The sequence below is a fragment of the Saimiri boliviensis genome, chromosome 12 (genome assembly GCF_048565385.1).
Source record: "Saimiri boliviensis isolate mSaiBol1 chromosome 12, mSaiBol1.pri, whole genome shotgun sequence".
In the NCBI taxonomy this organism is placed as follows: Eukaryota; Metazoa; Chordata; class Mammalia; order Primates; family Cebidae; genus Saimiri; species Saimiri boliviensis.
The window spans coordinates 114,117,866-114,138,390 of record NC_133460.1 but is presented as its reverse complement, the minus strand read 5'-3'; positions in this window follow the sequence as shown (position 1 = coordinate 114,138,390).

Here is a 20,525-nt window from a genome sequence, read left to right as displayed (position 1 = left end):
TCTGGGACCACTCCACACGTGGCCCTGAGAGCAGCCTTCAAACCAACAAAAGCAGAAGAGGTTCCAGGTTGCTCCTGATGAAACGTGGGACCCCCGACACCTGTCGGAAGGAGAAGCTCATTCTGAAAGGTGGCACTAACTTCCGGTTATCCTTGCAGAAGGAACTGCATCACCCTCTGGCCGGCCCTGGCATTGCCCATACCCAGTGTGCCACTAACAGGTGGGCACAACAGAGCTGATGGCTGGGCCCCTCTCTGGCCCTGCTGCCATGGCCAGGCCCCGGGCCTTCCCCAAGGTGGGTGCTGCCAGCTGCAGAAGCTGCAAGACCCCCAGACAGACGCGAGTGTGAAAAGCGGCTTTCGAGGCCACAGCCAGGAGGCAGTGTGGGAGCAGGGGAAACACTTGATGCCCAGGTGTTTTCATATTTGAAAAAGCCAAAAACCCATAACCCCACTGCCCCTGCAGAGCAGCATCTGAGAAAACCCTGGAGGAAGGCCGTCTACAAAGCAACAGCCTCCAAATTAGACACAGTGCCGGCCCCTGCCCCACGAAGTTACGGGAAGCACGGCTAAGGGCTGGGGTGCGGCACAGGCAGCTTCCCTGCACCAACCCCTACTGCCCGAGGCTGCCTGGCCACTCACTGTTTTGAGGCAAATCTCATTCCTTCAGTAACAAAGGAGATTTCTGAGAGCGGGGAATGTCTTATCTTTTTCTTTCTTGTTTTTAAGAGATGGGGTCCTACCACATTGCCCAGGCTGATCTCGAACTCCTGGACTCGAGGAATCCTCCTGCCTCAGCCTCCTAAAATGCTGGGCATTACAGGCATGGGTCACTGCATCCAGCAGGTCTTACCTTTCTCTTCACTCCCTGCAACTCACGTGGAACATGCTAGAATGAAATAAATTCAATTGCCAGATTCTGCACTTTCCCCTGCCGCTGCAGATATTCTGAGGAAAGGGGCACTGATGGGATAGCAAATCGGAAGGCCACGGGGAACAGTCTCTGCCCAGCTCTGCCAGCAGCTCCCTGGAGGGCCTGGACAAGCCACCCGCCTTCTCTGGCCTCAGTTTCCCCATTTGGGTCACCTCTTGTCTAAGACCCTCAGATACTCCATCTCCTGAGTGGCAGGAAAGCTGGCGGCCCCACGCGTGGATGGCCTCCTTCCCTTTGGGCAGTGCGTCATCTGGGGAGCCAGGCCCTGCCCTGCAGGGCTGAATCAGCACCGTCCCAGATGGTCATGGGGTCCCCTGCCCTTCCGCCAGAGATGGAGTCAGCGGCAGTCACCCCAGATGGCCAAAGTCAAGGGAAGGCTGCAGGCACCCAGGGTGGCTGGTCTACCCTCTTTCTGCCTGGAGTGCAGCCTCAGGAAGAGCTGAAGCCTGAAGGATCACTGACGCCTCCGGACTGATGAGCAAGGTGACGCAGGAGTTGGGAGGACCCAGGTCCCAGGAGTAGGCACACTGAGGCCAGAAGCTCTCCCATGTCCGTGTTCCCCCGCACGCTCCATGCTACCTGGCACGCATCGCTCAGCACTGCCCTGGCTGGTCCACCTAAGACGTTTGAAGAGGCTCCACCCCACCACCCCTCCCATCTGTGGATGTGACAGCACAGGGTCCTCCGCACAGGTAAGTCCTGGCAGGGAACACAGCAGCCCTCCTCTCCCCTCCTCTCCTCACCTCTTCTCTCCTCACCTCTTCTCTTCCTCCCCCGACCCCATCTACCCTCCTGAGGGCCATGACCCCAGGAAGCCAGACTGGGCATCCCTCCTGCCTGTGCTCCCATCCTGGGCACAGATACTCCCCAAGGGCAACTGAAAGCAGAACTCCGCTGGAATGGGGTGAAGGGATCAATAGGGAGTGTAAAAACATGAGTTCACATCTCAGCCAGCCATCCTGAGATACACAGATACTTCAAATCCAACCTCACTCTAGGTACAAAGCAGGTAGCATGTGATCACAGCAGTGTTCCGGCTTTCCACCTTCAGGGACTCCTTGTAAGTCCCTCTGGGCATGGTGAGATGTTTCTAAGGCTCTAAAGTCTCCCTTCTAAGTGAAGTTGAGGCTGAAAACCAGTGCCTTTTACAAGCAGAGCTTTAAGACCTGAAGCCACCATCTGCTTTTGGTGCAGTCTTTCAGGAAGAGGAGGGCCTTCGGTGGCCGCCTGGTGATGGCACAGTGGTCAGAGGAAGGAGGGGGCCAGCCAGGGCCTCCTGGAGCCCGTGGAGTCAGGACCCCGGAACCTGGTCCTGGGGCAGCGGTGCGTGGTTGCAGCCTGGGTGTCCAGGAACTCATGATTAAAAGTTAAAGGATGTTTTTAGGAATGATGAGAATTTTATACGTATGTTTATGAAAAGAGCATCGGGGACCGTGTCCCTGTAGTGAAAGGGCATTTCCATTAACTCACCCGACTCTGTAATGTACAATGCACTTACAAGTAATGAAACCAAATTGCTTCTCAATGTTCTGCAGCTCAGACTTTTCACTGAGACCCAGTAAGCTTTTTATTGGAATATCATCTTACTGAGCACCTCTTTAGAGGGAGTTGCTACAATAAATCCAGGTGTGCTGTGAAACCTCTAGACGAAATGTTCTTTCCCTATCTGTAGCTTAAGGATGAAACAGAATACATTTCTCAAAAAGGTCCAAGAGCTGCTAAGAAAAAAACAACACATTTGCTTGCCACTGGTCAAAAATTTGGTGTCTTTTTTACAATTTGTATTTTTACCTATATTTGAAATCAGTTACATTTTGGCACAGGTAGCCAAATATGTTCTCGGTCAAAAAAAAAAAAATTTTTTTTTGAGATGGAATCTTGCTCTGTTGCCCAGGCTGGAGTGCAGTGGCATGATCTCGGCTCACTGTAACCTCCACCTCCCGGGTTTAAGTGATTCTCTTACCTCAGCCTCCCAAGTAGCTGGGACTACAGACACACGCCACCTCTCCTGGCTAATTTTTGTATTTTTAGTTGAGACGGGGTTTCACCACGTTGAACAGGCTGGTCTCGAGCTCCTAACCTCAGGGGATCTGCCCACCTCAAAGCGTTGGGATTACGGGCATGAGCCACCACATCCAACCCGAGCAAATTTCTTAATGAGCAGCTTGTCACTATGTTGTTGACTTTTGTGCTTAGGGGGAAGGATATGCCACCACACTTGGATTTAAAAGACAACCACAGAATCTGGCACCTCAGCCAGGTGATGCTCCCCACCCCAGGTGATGCTCCTCCTCCCTCACATGATGCTCCCCACCCCAGGTGATGCTCCCCCCCAGGCCATGCTCCTCTGTGGTTTCTACTCTGCAGAACAGCTACTCCATTGAGCTGGAAGATCACTCCCCATTATGGTTGTTAGTGGAAAGCTGGTAGCAGCATTATTCCTCTTCAACAGAATACTTTTTATGTCAAGCGTCTCAGCAATAAGCAGTAGAAGAAACCAGTTCCCAGTTTGTATCCTAACAAAGGAAAGCTTCTCTCTGCTCACACTGCGATGAGGCCCTGCCCAGAGAACAATGCTCCATCGAACCCCTGATTCAAGGCCGACCCAGAGGACTGGGGGCGGACAGGGAATGTGGGGGACAGGGCATACCCCCGCCCTCTGGAAAGGGGCAGCCTGTCAGCCCTGACCAGTGCTCAGCTCACACCATGCTGCCGCTACCGGGAGAGCCGGGATGCTCTGCAGGTCATGGGGTGATAGCAGCCAGGCTGGATGCCCACCACGACCCATGTCAGGCGAGCTCAGGCCTTGGTGCCACACTCTGGCCATGGATGCCACAGGCTCCTGGGGTGGAGGACAGCCATTCCCAGGCAGCAGCTGCACAACAAGCTCCCTGAACATTCTGCAGCTGAGGGTGCTGCGTGAGCATCCCTGGAGTCTCTCCTAGGCAGCAGAGCCATTCATGCTCTGTCGGGGGTGGACACTCCAGGCCTGGACCCCTGCCCTGGTGCCCATCTGGGCTCAGGTCCTGGCTCTCCACAACGTTGTAGGGGTCACCAGCAGGACGCTGGAAATGGGCAAGCATCTTCTCTCATACATGCATGCACAAATACATGCACATGTAAAAACACACTTGTGTATGTGTCCACGCACATGCACACACATCCATACACCCACGCACATGCATGGGCACACACGCACACATGCACATCGGTGCTGCTCATCTCCCCACAGCTGAACTGTGCTGGTAAGGAGAGTGGATGCCAGTCTCCTCTCCCTGCAGCCTGCCACTTCCCCAATGCACCTTTGCAACCCCCACTAAGAGGCAAAGCCTCTCCCCACCCCCGGACACTGGGCATGGCACTAGCTCCAGCCTGGGCTCCAGAGGCTCACACACACCCACTTGCCATCTTGGACCCTGTGAGCTCCCAAGGAGAGGCCCCGTGGAGCCAGCTGAGCTGTCAAGCTGTGGCTGTCCCCGAGCAGCCAAGCCCAGTGTGAGTACCCTGCCAAGCACAGTCCCCAGGCCCAAGCTGGCAGCAGACAGGAGCAGAGAACCAGGGCGGGGGTTCAGATTGTGGTTACTATGGCAATGGGTGCGTGATACAGGGGGTGGGGACATGAAAGCACAGTGAACACCGAGCACACCCAGAAAGAAGCGAGACTTACTAAATGCCCGGACTGTGCAGGGTGCCCGCCCACTCTCCTGCTCTGCAAAGTAGAATCCCGGGTGTGAGGGTCAGGTAGGCCCCACCCGTCCACACACAGCCTTGTAACAGGAGCCTGATGAAGGGCACAGAGAGCTTCTGAGAAGACCCGGCCTGATGGGCAGTGGGGACCTGCCTCCCTGTCCTTTCCCACCCTTCAGGCCTGATGTAAACAGGACGCAGGTGCCTATGGGGCTCCTGGCACTGACCCACGGCACCCTGGGCTAGAAATGGCTTCGAGGACCATCCCTTGGGTCCAGCCAGCCACCTGGGCTCCTTCTCGAGGTTTGTTCTTGGCCTCTTCTCCCAGTCCATGTCAGGTCACTAGAACCCTCTGTCCAGCGGCCAGCAGCCACCACCCACATGGCCTGCCCGCACCTGGGTTTCTGGCCTGTGCAGTTCCTCCTGCTGAAGTGGCCCAGGCCCATGTACTTCCAGCAGCATTTCCACTTCCATCGTCCCTACCCTGCCCAGGAGCTGGGGGCTCCCAGTCACTCTAAGGTCACGGAGCAGCCCCACACTTATGATGGATCTTCATCCACTGCAGGCCCCTGGTGCCAGCTGCGTGGGGTCCCCTGAGTGACCAAGTGACTTGGCAGGGATGCTGGATGTGCACAAGCAGATGGCATCCAGAGCCTCCATGGAGCCAGCACTGGGGAGCAAGGGGACATGGCAGGAGGGGACCCTGCGCCCAGGAGGGAGCGAGGAGGGACCACTGAAGGCAGAGTGCCACCGAGGAGCCAGCATGACTCAGGGACCCCAGCAGAGCCCCTCCACAGACCCGGCCCCAGCTCTCCCTGTCCTGGAAGTCACCACGTTCCCAGCTCACCCACAATGGCCAGAAGGCAGGGGCCGAGCCTGCCAGTTACCTGAGAAATGTTGGGAATGGACAAGCCTCAGATCACCCTCCTCACTTTAAATCTGTACCTGGGAAGGACACATATTCTGTCGGCCTGGAGGCGCCCAGCCGGGAGGTCTGGGAGAATTGCAGCGCCTGTCTCTCTTTCCTCTCTTCCTTTCTCTCTCTCTCTCTCTCTCTCTCTCTCTCTCTCTCTCTCTCTCTCTAGCAGCATGCCACATCTGACTCAAAGCCCAGTGGTGACAGTCAACGGAGGCCAAGGCTCTGTGGAGACAAAATCTCTGGGTAAGCCAGTGGTCACCCTGCCACTCTGTCCCTGCTGGACCCACACGTGGCTCAGCCCAAACCAACACCTGGCCATTTTCCAGGGGGTGCTTCCAGGATCCCTGGGGCTCCTCCATCGTCTGGGACCTCCAGGGGCCAGCAGGGCAGTAGGCGTGGGCAGGACAGGAGGTGAGAGAAGCCACAGGTCCCCATCCTGTCCCCCGGCACAGCCCCAAACAGGCTCGGGAGAGACCGAGGCAGAGAGCAGTGAGCTGAGTCACTGAGCACCCACTCTGCTCTGAGCACCGTTCCATACCCCAGGGATGCAGGAGGGAGGTAAGGGCAGCCAGACATCCTACTGGGAGGAAGAGACAGAGACAGTGAGGCAGAGATATACAGAGACACAGAAGCAGAGACAGAGACACTGAGGCAGAGATACAGAGACAGAGAGACACAGACAGAGAATGAGAGAGAAAAAGACAGAGAGGGGCAGCGAGGCCCCTGAGAAACCCTTCCCATAGTCAGAGGGAGAGCGTGGTGGGAAGGGGGCTTCGGAGGGGCAGGAGTGTGAAGGAGACAGTTGAAGGGGGGTGCCAGGCGGCATCCAGATGTGGGTGAGGAGGGCCTGAGAGAGCCGCGCAGAGCGAGTGCACCTGCCGCCACTCAGGGGCCACTTCTCCCACCGTTGTGGGGACCCCTACAGACCCAGCCTGGGAGGGCCGGGGAGAGGCCCCTGCAGGCTGGAGGAGGTGTGACCTGCGGGGTGGTTTGAAAAAACTCATCCCCGACCTGGGACAGCTGGGTGGAAGGGGAGGTGGCTGTGGGTGACAGGGCAGGAGGCAGCCTTCAGTGATGGCTGTTCCCCATCTGGCTGTGGGTGCTTGGGGTGGAACTGTCTAGAACTCTACATGCCCACACACGCGCAGACGCGTGCACACAGAACCGAAGCCTGAACGAGGCCGGTGGTATACTGGCAGCCATGCCACCCGTGCTCCTGCACTCCGATTTCGCAAGATGCTCCCGCTGCGGGGAACAGGGTAGGGTTCACCGGGTCTCCCGGTGCCATCCCTCACCATTGCCTGTGAACCCATAGTTCTCTCAAAATGTATTTTAAGCTCGCGCCACGGGCACATGGAGAAGACGACGCAACAGCCACGTGGATGCCTGGACCTGAGGCAGCTCTGCAGGAGGCCTGGGCGGGAAGGGCGCATGGAGAAGGGGTCAGGGCGACACTGGGACCCACGGGGACTGTGGGCACAGGGAGCAGGGCTTCAGAGAAGCAGGGACAGGGTGGCTGCCAGGGACTTTCACAGGCAGGAAGAGACGGGCAAACAGATTTCCACCAGGGTGCCCAGTCCCGGGGCTGTGTCGCCCTAGACTCCGGCTGAATTCCCCCCAAATAGCAAAGCTTTGTGTGGAAATTAACCAAACTGACAAATTTGACAAGTCATTTGAGTTTGGGAACAATGCTAGTTTGCCAAAATGATTCTTCCCTCTTTAATTAAAATCTTTTATTAACTGCCAAGCTAATACCTTCCCCCAAGACCGACGAGATAATGAGCTCACATCCATCAGCCCAGGCGGGCAGCTGTCCACAGGGGCTGGGGCGGGCTCAGGAGAGGGGCGCCAGCCCCACAGCCACCCCTCACTCTCCCGCAGGGACAGCCCCTAACACAGGCAGGAGTCCCATTCAGGACACACGTCAGGCCTACCCGAAGGTCCCTGCCAGGATTAGGGTGGCCCAGCCAGTGGCCTCCAGCCCAGCACTTTGCAGGTTCCAATATCCCTCCACCACTTCTACTGCCACCCACCTGGTGAGGCTACGGGGCCACATGAAGGGCAGAGCCCGGTCCCAGTGGGTCCCACCATGCTCTTTTGGTCACTGAGTAGAGCAGGTTTTGGAGGCCAACAGGAACCACCCCTGGACCCCAGGAGCCTCTGTTAGGACCACAGCCAGTAGCACAGACAGGGTACCAGGCAGGGACAAAGACCCAACACGGCCCAATGCAGACCCAGCCCTCCCCGACACAGGGACAGGCTCTGGAAAGGGACTGTCCACCAGCCTGGTTCATCCCTCAGTAATGGTCCTAACTCCATCTTTATTTCCCTTCATTAGAAACACTTCAAACACAGACAAGAATAGGGATCCACCCGGCAAGAGCCCAAGTGTACGCCTATAACTGCAGCCTATGATCACACCCCGGAGACCCCTTGTACAGTACCCATAAGTCTACACCGATAGAATGATCGAATAGCCGGGCTCGGTGGCTCATGCCTGTAATCCCAGCAATTTGGGAGGCCAAGGCGGGCGGATCACGAGGTCAAGAGATTGAGAGTATCCTGGCCAACATGGTGAAACCCCGCCTCTACTAAAAGCACAAAAAATTAGCCGGTCGTGGTGGTGCGTGCCTGTAGTCCCAGCTACTCGGGAGGCTGAGGCAGGAGAATTGCTTGAAACCAGAAAACAGAAGTTGCAGTGAGCCGGGATCGCGCCACTGCACTCCAGCCTGGCAATAAGGCGAGATTCTGTCTCCAAAAAATAATAATAATAATAATAATAATCGAAGAGATCCGAAAATGGAGAGAAGGTTGTGTGCAGTGGCTCATGTCTGTAATCCTAGCACTTTGGGAGGCCAAGGAGGGAGGATCGCTTGAGCTCAGGAGTTCAAGACCAGCCTGGGCAACATGGCAAAACCCCATCTCTACAAAAAAAAATTAGCCAGGTGTGATGACGGCTGTGGTCCCAGCTACTCAGGAGGCTGAGGTGGGAGGACCCCGTGAGCCCAGGAGGTGGTGGCTGTAGTGAGCTGTGTTCGCACCACCGCACTCTAGCCTGGGTGACAGTGACCGTGCCTCCAGAAGAAAAAAAAGAAAACAATGGAGAAAAGAGACGAATACACAGAAGTCTCCACGTAGAACTCAGTAATTCACGGGATACTCCCTCAGGGACACTCCTTCAGCGTGGGCTGCACACGGACTCCCACCCCACCCTAGAGAAGGAGGGAGGAGGCACTGCGCGGGGACGCGGGAGGGGACCGAGGTCAGCGTCGCCAGCAGCGCGCGGCCTCGATGTGACCGGAGCAGGGTGGCGCTTTGCCTCTGTGGGCTTCCCGGCAAAACAGCACTGCCCCAGCCCGACCGGGAGAAAACCCCAGTCGAGAGACAGTCTTCAAAATACCAAAACACTCTTCACAGCGTCCAGGTCCCCAGAGACAAGGAGGGCGGGAGAAACGCTGCAGCCCGGGGGCCTGAGCGCAGCCCGGGCAGGACGGACGGGGCGCCCCCTGCACGGCCGCGCGCTCCGGGCCAGGATGCAGCAGCGCCCGCCCCGAGGAGGCTCGACCCCCAGCCAGCTGACCCCGGGACCCCGCGGACGGGCGGGCAGGGGTCCAGGGGTCCGCCCTGCTGCCCCCCACCCCACCCGCACCGCTGCTCCCCGCACGGCCGCCCCCAGGGCTCGTGCGCGCTTCCCCGGAGGCCCGCGCTGGAACAGGCTCGGCAGCCGCAGGCAGCGGGGCAGGGCCCTGAGCGGGACCCGGGGGTTCCAGCCCCGGCCACGCAGGCACCGCGGACTCCGCTCCGCTCCCGCGGGGAGACACGGGGCGGGCAGGTGACGCCGGCCGGGCCGGGCCCGGCCCCAGGTGAGCCCCGCACAGGTGTGCAGGCGCGCGCCTCTGGTGTGGCGCGCCCCCGAGAACCTCCCAGCCGCTTCCCCTGCCGAGGAGGCCCAGGCAGGGTTGGGCCGGCCGCGCGCCCGGGACCGCGCACACGGCGGGGCGCGCACACGGCGGGGGCGCGCGCTCCGGGATCCGCGGGCTGACTCCTGCGCGCTCCGCGGTCCTCGCGCGCCCCCTGGCGCCTGGACACCGCCCCCTGCAAACGGCGCTGCCCGACTGGAGCGCGGTGCGCAGCGCCCTCGCGTGGACACGCGCCGCCACCGCCCGCCGCGGAGGCCTGCAGCCCACGTGGCCTCCCTGGGACTTGCGGGACCTGGAGGCTGCAGCAGCAACCGGGGACGAAGGCACCCTGGGCCATTCTGCACACGTAGAAACGGAAGCTTTCGAAGTCCTGAAGCGGGTGCATTGACTCTGCCGATGACGGAAGATGCAGTTCGTGCCCCGGCGTTGTCCCTCCGGTCACACCAGGCCGCATGACAGCAAAGCTCTCCGTTGGCGGGGGACCTGGGCATCACCAGCGGTTGCTGACCCCGGGGTGTCCCTGCAGCCCCCACGTGCAGGGCACCCCGGGATCCAGGCCAGGCAGTTCTCGCGATCGGCTTCTGCCGTGGCGTCTGATTCCAGGGCTGGCTCCTGCACGCGCCCCCTCACCCCAGTGGCATCACCTGGACCCTGGCACCAGGGGCGCTGCGCACCTCCCCAGGAGCGCAGGGCAGACGCCTCCAGAAGAGACGTGTACTGGCCGCCCCCAGGAGCACGCGCCCGGAACCTGCGCAGCCCTTCCCGGGGTGGACTCCCAACCCAACCCGTGTGCCCCAGGGCCCGGGAATGGGGACAGAAATGGTGGGAAGCGAGGGGCGCGCGTGGGCAGGGTGATCTGTCCCATGAAGCTGCCAAGACCCCGGCCTTTCTAAATTCACAAGGCAGCCTTCCAGGCCACTGGCGGGTGTATTTGTCAAGGTAAGAGGACAGGACACATTTTCACGTTTGTTCGCTTGACTTAAAACTTCCAGTGTTAGCACATGGCATGGGAGGGTCTCAATCTGAGCTGCTGCTCCCAAGGTGCCCAGGGCGACCTCACCCTCTGAAGACCCAGGTAATGGATCCGCCGTAAGGACCCGGCGCTCCCACGGGTGTCAGACCTGCCTTCAGAGAGAATCCATCCCCCTGCCCCAGGCCTAAGCACAGGGCTTGCTGTGGTCCAGAAGCAGATCCGGAGCTGGGTTTGAATCCTGCTGAGCCACTCACCCCTTGGCTGAGAGTTCTGGCAAATTCCTGAGCTTTTCCCATCAGCAAAAACAACCCCCGAAGGCCATGGTGCTGGAGGAGGGATGTCCCCAGCAGTTCTAAATACGCACTGTGCTTCGGGCAGGGCAGCGCCTTCACCGGGGGCTGCTCTTGTGGTGCCACCGTTTTCCCCTTCCTGCAAAGCTCATCACCCTCTCTGCCTACCACTAGGACCAGTATGGGCACAGCCCAGCACTCTACCCTCCGCACTCAGTGCTGTCCCTGGTCACCCACAGGAACCCGTGTCTCCCTCCCAAGCCACAGAAACCAATTCACTGACTCCCCACACCTTCCGTGGGTTAAGACGGCAAACTGCAGCCAGGAGACCAGGCTCCATCCCCAGGTCCACCAAGTACTATGACCACAAGCAGTTTGCTTCACCCAAGCCTCAGTTTCCCCATAGGTCAAATGGGATTGATGACGCCTACCTCATAGGGTTGTGGTGAGAACTCAATGACTTAATACGAGTCATCCCTTCAGGACAGCACCTGTTTGCTGTGGTGGTTTCAGCATTGGGCGGAGTGTGTGTCCCCACAGGAATGCATATAGAACAAGGAGTCACAGGTAACTGGGTGTGTGAATTTCTCTAGTGAGCAGTTCAGAGCAAGTTCAAAGAGAAGATTCATTGTTAAGTTGAGTGTCCCTTTAACAGAATCTCCAGGAAAGGAGAACGCTGGGGTCAGGGCTTGAGCGCCCCAACCTCCTTCAGCCAACTCCTTGAAGCAGGGCTGGCTTCCCAGGCCTGCCACCTGTGTGGTCCCATGGGGCCCTGCACTCAGACCACACTCGGTTTCGGTTTCATGTTCTGCTGTCACCATCTCAAAATTCTTCATAATTTTATCTTTAACTTGTGCCGTTAGTGCAGAGGGACCACAGAGCATGCGTGTAAGCAGAGAACTGGCTGCTCCTTGCCACCCGGCTAACACACAGGGTTCACAATGCACCAGAAGCAGAGTCCCACTGGGCCGCAGTGTCGGGGGTGACGACAGTCGGTGAGGACAACCTCAGCATGTAACCGGCTCTGACAGGAGAGCTGGAGCGGACAGTTCTGGCGCCCTGCATTCCAATCGCACCAGAACTTCCAGCCCAGAACGAGAGCAGCTGCATTCTAAGAAACAGATGACCGAGGAAGCCTGCATATCCTCTCTGCCTTGTCTCTTGCTCTACTGGCCAACTGCTCCCACTAACGCTGGCACAGAAGGCAGGCAATGAGGGGCAGCCCACAGCTCCTTCTCTCTTGGTAACCTCAGCCCGAAGGCAGCACTTGCTGGGAGAATGTGCATGATCGAGAGCATTTCCTTGTGTGCGGTGCCTCCACCATCCTGGCAGAAGCTGAGATACAGAGATGGGCCAGCTCAGGTATCCCACACACAGGCTAAATGCTCTTACATTTATATTTGAAATTCCCACTGCATGGTATAAAGAAAAGCAGAAACATTCATGTAATAAATTAAATATCTGATTTTTTTTTACTTAGAATAAGAAGTAGCAAATCAAAAACACCCAGGGCAAGGAGTTTACATCTTAGCACCTTCAAGGGCACTTTCCCCTGCTTTCTGAACAAGCCCTGAAGTTTATGCACCTGGCCCTGCACGCAGGCCCTGCCCAGCAATACAGGAGGCCCCTTCCCTGGGCGGAGCAGGGAACAGCAGAGTGCCACAGCCCTGACAGGAACCCAGGGCTCCAGGGCTGAGCTGCAGGAGGAGGGCAGAACCTGCCGTCACCCCAGAGCATGACTAGTGGAATGTCCTCTTCCACAGGAACATGCTTTCTTACATTTAAGTCTGTGAAACTACACACGCTTCCTGCAACTCTGTGTGGGGTTCAGGGATAGAGACAGTGCTGGCATGGAGGCTGGCCTGAAAAACCCAGCAGGCTACCCGTGGGCCACCACCTCCCATCTCGGCCTCTGGGCCAAGGACGGTCCCTGCCAGATCTGCTGTTGCTTCTCATCAGCAACTTTGGACAGCCACGCGTGCTGCAGTGTGGGAAGCGCTCCTCCCCACCAGGAGCCTTTGACTCTGGGACAAGACTCCCGACGTGAGGAGACCCACAGATGCCCCCTACCTGCACCTACCAAAGGCAAACGCCCTGGCCTGCCTCCAGACCTAAAGGCAAAATGGACGGATAAGTTGGGCCTCAGAAAATGATTCCTGAAGGCCTGGGATTTTGGCACGCTGAGTACTAGGAACTGTAGGACACCAGAGGGCTCAGAAGCGAGGGCCCTCCGTCCCCTCCGGCCACTTCCCTTGCCCCCACCACACCGCCCCTCAAGGCAGGCCACAGAAAGTAGAATCCCTCTTCCCCAGTGCAGGTCATAGAAACCAGACCCTCTCCTGCAAAGCCAGCCTCAAAACCTAGAAACACGACTCTACCCTCCCTGGCCTTTGTGCAGGAGGGTAAGCGAGCAGCTGCACTTCAAAACGCATTTGGAACTTTTTCCCCCTTTTTAATCTTGAGATGTAACCTTAAAGCAAACTGCAAAAGCCTTTTCCTTTAATCTTAAAATACACTCCACACCCCTCCCTTTCTCGCCGACACCCTCTTCAGGTGTGTGTGTCTGTGTGCTAGTCTCTTAATTACCTGCTTACCTCAAAGTTTAGGGGCTAATCTTGAGACAGAGCAAGCCTGGAAACCCAGCTGCAAAACCCCAGAGCTGACCTCAAGCCAGATTGGACTGGCCACTGTTGAGATGACGCCAGCCTGCACTCCAGGGGGACTTAGGCCCAGGGCAGCCCCCAGAACACGACACACATTGTATTCAACATGACCCCTGCACGCCAACCATCTCAAGCCCCCCCGGGTGCCCCGGTTTAAACCCTTGCCTTCTCCCCCAAAATTCAGAGTTCTTACTTTGGGTGCGAATCTGGCCAGATCTCCATGACTAGTTCTGGTTAATAGTCTTTCTTTCTACCAGACCTCCCTCTTGTTAACTGGACTCTAACTGGTGAGCAGCTGGACCTGTGTTCCACTACCGGAGCTGGCCAGAGACATCCTCCACACTCCTTTATCTGAAAAGTAGATCCCAGAAGGGCCCTGCCCGAGACCTGGAAGGAAGGAACACTACACAGGGCCAGGATTTCCCCATGCATTCAACGACCAGATCCTTCCTTTCATCCAATCACATTTCTGCACGGTCACCCACTCTGAGATCTGAGTGGGAACATGCAGTTTCTCTTGGGTCTTTATTTCTGAAGGCTCCCGTGTCACCTAAGTCTTTAAATAAATTTTATGTTTTTCCTTGTTAATCTATTACAGGAGTGTTGGCCGTGCCCCTGGTGACGGGTGAGGAAAGGTATCCTCTTTTCTGCCCTTACAGAGACACGTGATGGGGCTCTCTGAGGGCATCCAAGCTCCTGGCTTTTCTCTATTATATCGGGGCTCATCCTTTTAAGCACAAAACACTAGTCAAGAGCATAAAACTCTACTCTAATTCCTTTATAAATTACTACACTTGCCTTCTCCCTGAATAGATGGCTCCCATATCCAGATTAAAAGCTTGGGCTCAACGACAGGGCTAGCGGGTAGGGAACTCACTCCTGGGGACAGCAGGCTGGGAGATGAGGGGCCGAGAAACTCTTACCTCACCTTGGGCCACATGGCAACCCCAAACCAGGGCAGGCACTCTCTCTAGGATTTCATATGGAAATCTGTAACTTCCTCAAATAAAACTTGATTTTCTGGGAAAAGACTAAATATAGTTAACATCGTACCACTGACAACCATTTAGATGAATAACCGCAGGGCAGAACAGGAAGGTCTTTTTCAGTCAGAATTTGCAGAGTCCTGGCACGTAATTTTTTATTATTTTTTCTGAGACAGGTTCTCACTTTGTCACCCAGGCTAGAGTGCAGTGGCACAGTCACTGCAGCCTTGACTTCCCGGACTCAAGCAATCCTCCCACCTCAGCTCTCCGAGTAGCTGGGACTACAGGAGCACACCTTTTTTATTTTTTGTAGAGACAGGGTTTTGCCATGTTGCTCAGGCTGGTCTCAAACTCCTGAGCTCAAGCAATCTGCCCACCTCTGCCTTCCAAAGTGTTGCAATTACAGGCATGAGCCACTGTGCCCAGCCTGGCACTTAATTTGTAAAAGTGACACCATTCCTAACAGGAAGGCAAACATACCAGGTCATTTCAGAAGCCCCCGACTCTGGCAGCTTCTGTCACTGGCATGCTACCTCAAAGTGTGGTATAAGGCTTCAAGCACAGTGTGGGCTGTGTTCCGGATCCTTGTTCAAATCCTAGCTCCCAGCCCTAGAACCTACAAAGTGGCCTCAATGCACCAGGACCCCTTCCTAAAGGGATTCTGCTGCCTCCAGTGAGTCAGTGCATGTACCTGGCCCATGAGCTGACCAAACTGTTCTGAATCTGAATGTCTCTAAATATCAGACAAAGCTGTATGAAAAAAGGCCCCATGACTCTGAAACCAGAATGGGGTGCCAGTTATAAAAGCTTGTTTTTAAAGTTACTCATCCTGGTGAATGAAGCATCAGGAAGCTAGTGCAGCTTGTGTCCGATTCAGAAAAGTGGATACCTTTCCTCACCCATCACAAGGGGCATAGCCGACGCTCCTATAACAAAAGAGATTAACAGGAGAAAAGCATAAGATGTATTTATTTTTGTTTGTTTCTTTTGTTTTGTTTTGTTGTTGTTAAGACGTATTTAATTAGCCGGGCGCGGTGGCTCAAGCCTGTAATCCCAGCACTTTGGGAGGCCGAGGCGGGTGGATCACGAGGTCGAGAGATCGAGACCATCCTGGTCAACATAGTGAAACCCGTCTCTACTAAAAATACAAAAAATTAGCTGGGCATGGTGGCGCGTGCCTGTAATCCCAGCTACTCAGGAGGCTGAGGTAGGAGAATTGCCTGAACCCAGGAGGCGGAGGCTGCGGTGAGCCAAGATCGCGCCATTGCACTCCAGCCTGGGTAACAAGAGCGAAACTCCGTCTCAAAAAAAAAAAAAAAGATGTATTTAATTGAAGTCTTAAATGTGACACGGGAGCCTTCAGAAATGAATACCCAAAGACCCAAGAGAAACTGTCCATGTTTACGCGGATTCGACGATCAGTGGACAGCCGTAAGGAAGCGTGACTGGACGTGAGGGAGGGTCTAGGTCCTCAAACCCAACATCTGAAATGTGGATAAAGCAAGAATCCACTGGGTCCGGGGGCTCACGCCTGTAATCCCATTTCAGGAGGCCGAAGCGGGCAGATCATGAGGTCAGGAGTCAAGACCAACCTGACCAACATGGTGAAACCCCGTCTCTACTAAAAATACAAAACTTAGTTGGGCATGGTGGCACATGCCTGGAATCCCAGCTACTCAGGAGGCTGGGGCAGGAGAATTGCTTGAACCCGGGAGGCGGAGGTTGCAGTAGGCCGAGACTGTACCATGACACTCCAGCCAGGGCAACAGAGTGAGACTCTTGTCTTAAAAAAAATACCGCCGGGCGCGGTGGCTCAAGCCTGTAATCCCAGCACTTTGGGAGGCCGAGGCGGGTGGATCACGAGGTCAAGAGATCGAGACCAGCCTGGTCAACATGGTGAAACCCCGTCTCTACTAAAAATACAAAAAATTAGCTGGGCATGGTGGCGTGTGCCTGTAATCCCAGCTACTCAGGAGGCTGAGGCAGGAGAATTGCCTGAACCCAGGAGGCGGAGGTTGCGGTGAGCCGAGATCGTGCCATTGCACTCCAGCCTGGGTTAACAAGAGCGAAACTCCGTCTCAAAAAAAAAAAAAAAAAAAAAAAAAAAAAAATACCAAATTGTTCTTACTTAGAAAGGTTTGAATTTTTAAAAGTAGCAATTGTCAGATTTTTAAAAAGTCATTTTAGGTAGGGCATGATGACTCAAGCCTGTAATCCCAACACTTTGGAAGGCTGAGGTGGGAGGATCACTTGAGCCCAGGAGAGTGAGACCAGCCTGGGCAACACAGTGGGACTTCCTCTCTCCAAACACACACACACACACACACAGCCGGGCACAGTGGTACATGCCTGTCATCCCAGCTACTGAGGAGCCTAATGTGGAAGGATCTGGAGCCTGGGAGGTCAAGGACACAGCAAACCATGATTGTACCATTGCACTCCAGCCTGAGTGACAGAGGAGACCCTATCTTAAGCTTGCAACTTTTAATTTAACTGTCGAGATAGATCTTATTTGTATAATTCTTTTCAATCAGGCAGGTAATGATTGCAAAGTGTTTAAAATGTATTAAAGTTGTTTCAGAGATTAAACATTTTTTAAGTTATTAAAATGAAATTTTCTAATTATTAAAATATTTTTAAAAATTAGTCTGCTCCTCAGTAGACTTAGACATTTTTGTAAAGAATGGAAATGGCAAATAATTTTTTTCTTTCCTTCTTAAGTTGATGATCAATCCAGAGGACCAAGGGGGACTTCCTGATGGTTCTACAAGGCTCAGTGTTCAACCAAAAAAGTCAAAAAAGCATGTAAGTCACACGTGGGCAAAGCCAGCCAAACCCACCAGGTCCTGTTAGTTTAACAGAGCATTTCCATTATGATAGCAAGTTTCAACACATTCATCAACAAGGCAGTCTTCAAGTCAGTCAGTCAACCCCCAGAGTTTAAAAAGTAGAGCCCTGAGGAAGAGCTGCTTGGCTGTGCCCTCTAATGCAGCTAATGCCCTCTCATCCCCAGAAAGAGGGCAGACAAGGCAGAGCCATAGTCCTGGCAATTGACCAGTTTCTCATCACAGCTGAAAAGGGAGCTGCATCCCACACAGTTCTGAGGGGGAGGCCTCCTGGGAGGGGTAAGCCTCAGGGTTGGGAGTCCCAGACCGTGGATGGAAGCCCCAGCTCCAGTCCAGCAGCTGTGCCCTTGGAAGAGCAGCTTTCTCCCCTCACCCGCAAAGGAGAATTCCACAGACTATCTAGGCCTCTTTCACTGGTTTTCGTTTTTCTTTCCATTTTTTATTACAAAGCAAAATCAAGAGTTATTTAAAAAAAAAAAAAAAAAAAAGTTCATTCCTGCAGGCTTACTTCCCCTAAACAGATACCAATTCCCTAAGAAGCCTTCCTACAAGGAAGGCACAAACATACAAGTCAAGCGGAGTTAACGGCCCTGCCCCTATGAGGGCCTTTCTGGTTCCTATTCTAGAAGGGAAATTCTGACATATGAGGTTTGTTTGGTTTCTAAGTTAACAGGCAGACGGAGGGCAGCCCGCATCATCAACAGCCTCCCACAGCACCACAGCTTTAACCCATCAGATGCCACACAAAGCTCCACTACAGACTCAACAGAGCAGGCGGAGGGAGGGCAGGCAGCGCCACGCCACGCTCCCAAAAGCGCAGCAGTGCTTCCAGGGACAGAAATGTGTCAAGACATGAACCCTCCATATAAAACCTGCCTGGAGGGTCCCTCCCGCCACAAGCACCCCACAAAGCCTCACTTTTGGACAACATCCAAATGACACATTGTCACCTTTCCTTGTGAACTCAACAGATTTCTCCAATTCAGAAAACAACTTTGTCTCTAGAATTTGAGGATCAGAGAGGATTTCAATTCCAATATAACAAGGGCAGGCTCAATTATAAACTCATGTGCAAACTCTCTTTTGTTAGAAAATTCAGTAAGGGAAGTTCAGTTGGGCTCAAGAATCTTACTTGACTTCCTAAAACACACTAATAAATTCAGATTAGGAATGGCCATCAATCCCTTTGCATGAACAAGATCTCTTGACTATCCCCCCGTGTCTGTCCAGAAACAACTGGAAAATAGATATATACTGCACTATCACCCTAGCTGACCTGGAGTCAACGGAGCCAATCAGAATTTAAGAGGATAAATTCATATAGGACAGTCGCAACCCCCCAAAACCTCTCAACACTCATCCTGACTCAGACCAGGATGTCTTATGTCCTGCAGGAGTCAGCCAAAGGGAAAGGGGGTCTCCCTAAAATGCACTCACCAAATAACATTATCAGAGCAATGGCCTCTGGGCCAGAGCAGTTTCCCCCAAACTGGAGGTAGCCATTTGTGTTAAAAGTTGTGCATTCTACACATACTGAAATTTAAAATGCATAATTAAGAAAACCCACTGGTGGTTTTTCTTGTATGCCAATAATTAAGCCACTACTACTGGCACTGTTTGGTTTTCTGTTTTAACACTGAAGGAGTGAAGTACTTCCCATATTTATGAATTCACTACTAAAATCTTGGCAAAAAAAGAAAAAAAGGGTCTAAAATGTGTGGGTGAAAACTGTTAAATCAAGTGTGTTTCTAGCCCCCCTAACTCCACCCCCTGAAAGTTGGACACCAGCTGTATACCTAAGTTGCTTAAGGGGATTTCACCATTATATGAAGTCAACAAAAATAAAGTAGTTGTATATGTGTAAAGTAGTTGTATATGTGCAACACTGTATACAGAGGGGAGATAATGACTATTAAAGAAACATTCTATCTTCCTTTACCTTTGGTCCTCTAATACCTAGTCTACTTTTTAAATTTTCAGACTTCACTGCTTTTTGAATTCCTAATTCTAAATTTCACATTATTAAGGGAAAAGCATATATAATAAAGGTTTTAGTTATTCCCATGCACAGTATGAAAACAAAGGTGGTACCTTTTATTTGTATGCACATAAGGAAAAGAACTGGCTTATTGAATCTGTGATGGCAAAGATATTCTTGCTGAGGATAAAGTAAAGTTAAAAGCTGATGGCCGGGCGCGGTGGCTCAAGCCTGTCATCCCAGCACTTTGGGAGGCCGAGGCGGGTGGATCACGAGGTCGAGAGATCGAGACCATCCTGGTCAACATAGTGAAACCCCGTCTCTACTAAAAATACAAAAAACTAGCTGGGCGTGGTGGCGTGTGCCTGTAATCCCAGCTACTCAGGAGGCTGAGGCAGGAGAATTGCTTGAACCCAGGAGGCGGAGGTTGCGGTGAGCCGAGATCGCACCATTGCACTCCAGCCTGGGTAACAAGAGCGAAACTCCGTCTCAAAAAAAAAAAAAAGAAAAGAAAAGATAAAAGCTGACTTAGAAAATATACTGGGACAAAAAAGCAGTATGCAAACGATGTGAGTTTGAGATAAGTATACAAAAGGTATGGAGCCCTCCTCCATGACAAACACATCCCTGCAGCCAATGGCTTCATAAAATTTCAGTTAAAATTTTATTTGTCTGCATTTTAAAAGTTTTACTTATACAATGATTTTTATGTAAAACAGAAACAAGGAAGTTCTCATGGACCAATGCACTAAATAAAGAGCCTTATCTAACTACACAGAATGCCAAGAAAATCCACCATCATGGGCATCCTAACTCCTAGCCGGAGGCAAGGCCACATCCAGCTTTATGACTTGTACAGACCACCCTGTGTAACACACAACATAAATCAGTGCTCTACTCTTTACACAATCAAAACAGAAGAAAATAGCCTGAGCTCAAGAGACAGCAGCAGTGCGCAGGTGGTGGGCTAATCTTACCTAGGAATAGATTGATTTCGTCCTCTTTATTCTTGTCTACATTACTGACTTCTGCTTCCCTTTCCTTATCACCACCAGACAGTACCAGCGTCTTAACTACCCAAACAACAGGGTGGGGTAATGTAATGAAGGGAATGTGCCACTAGCACAGAAAAAACTCAGAACCATGAGGTGAATTTAGCCATCCCATTTAAAGCCTGAACTGTGGAAGCCTAGTGGAGCAACTATTTCTCAAATACGTTACATTCAGGATCAAAAATTGTGTTAAATTGTTCATGAACTTCAAACTGCTCTCAACAGAAGGACCAAAGGACTATGAAGGACCAAATCAACATTCATTATAAGTACGTGGG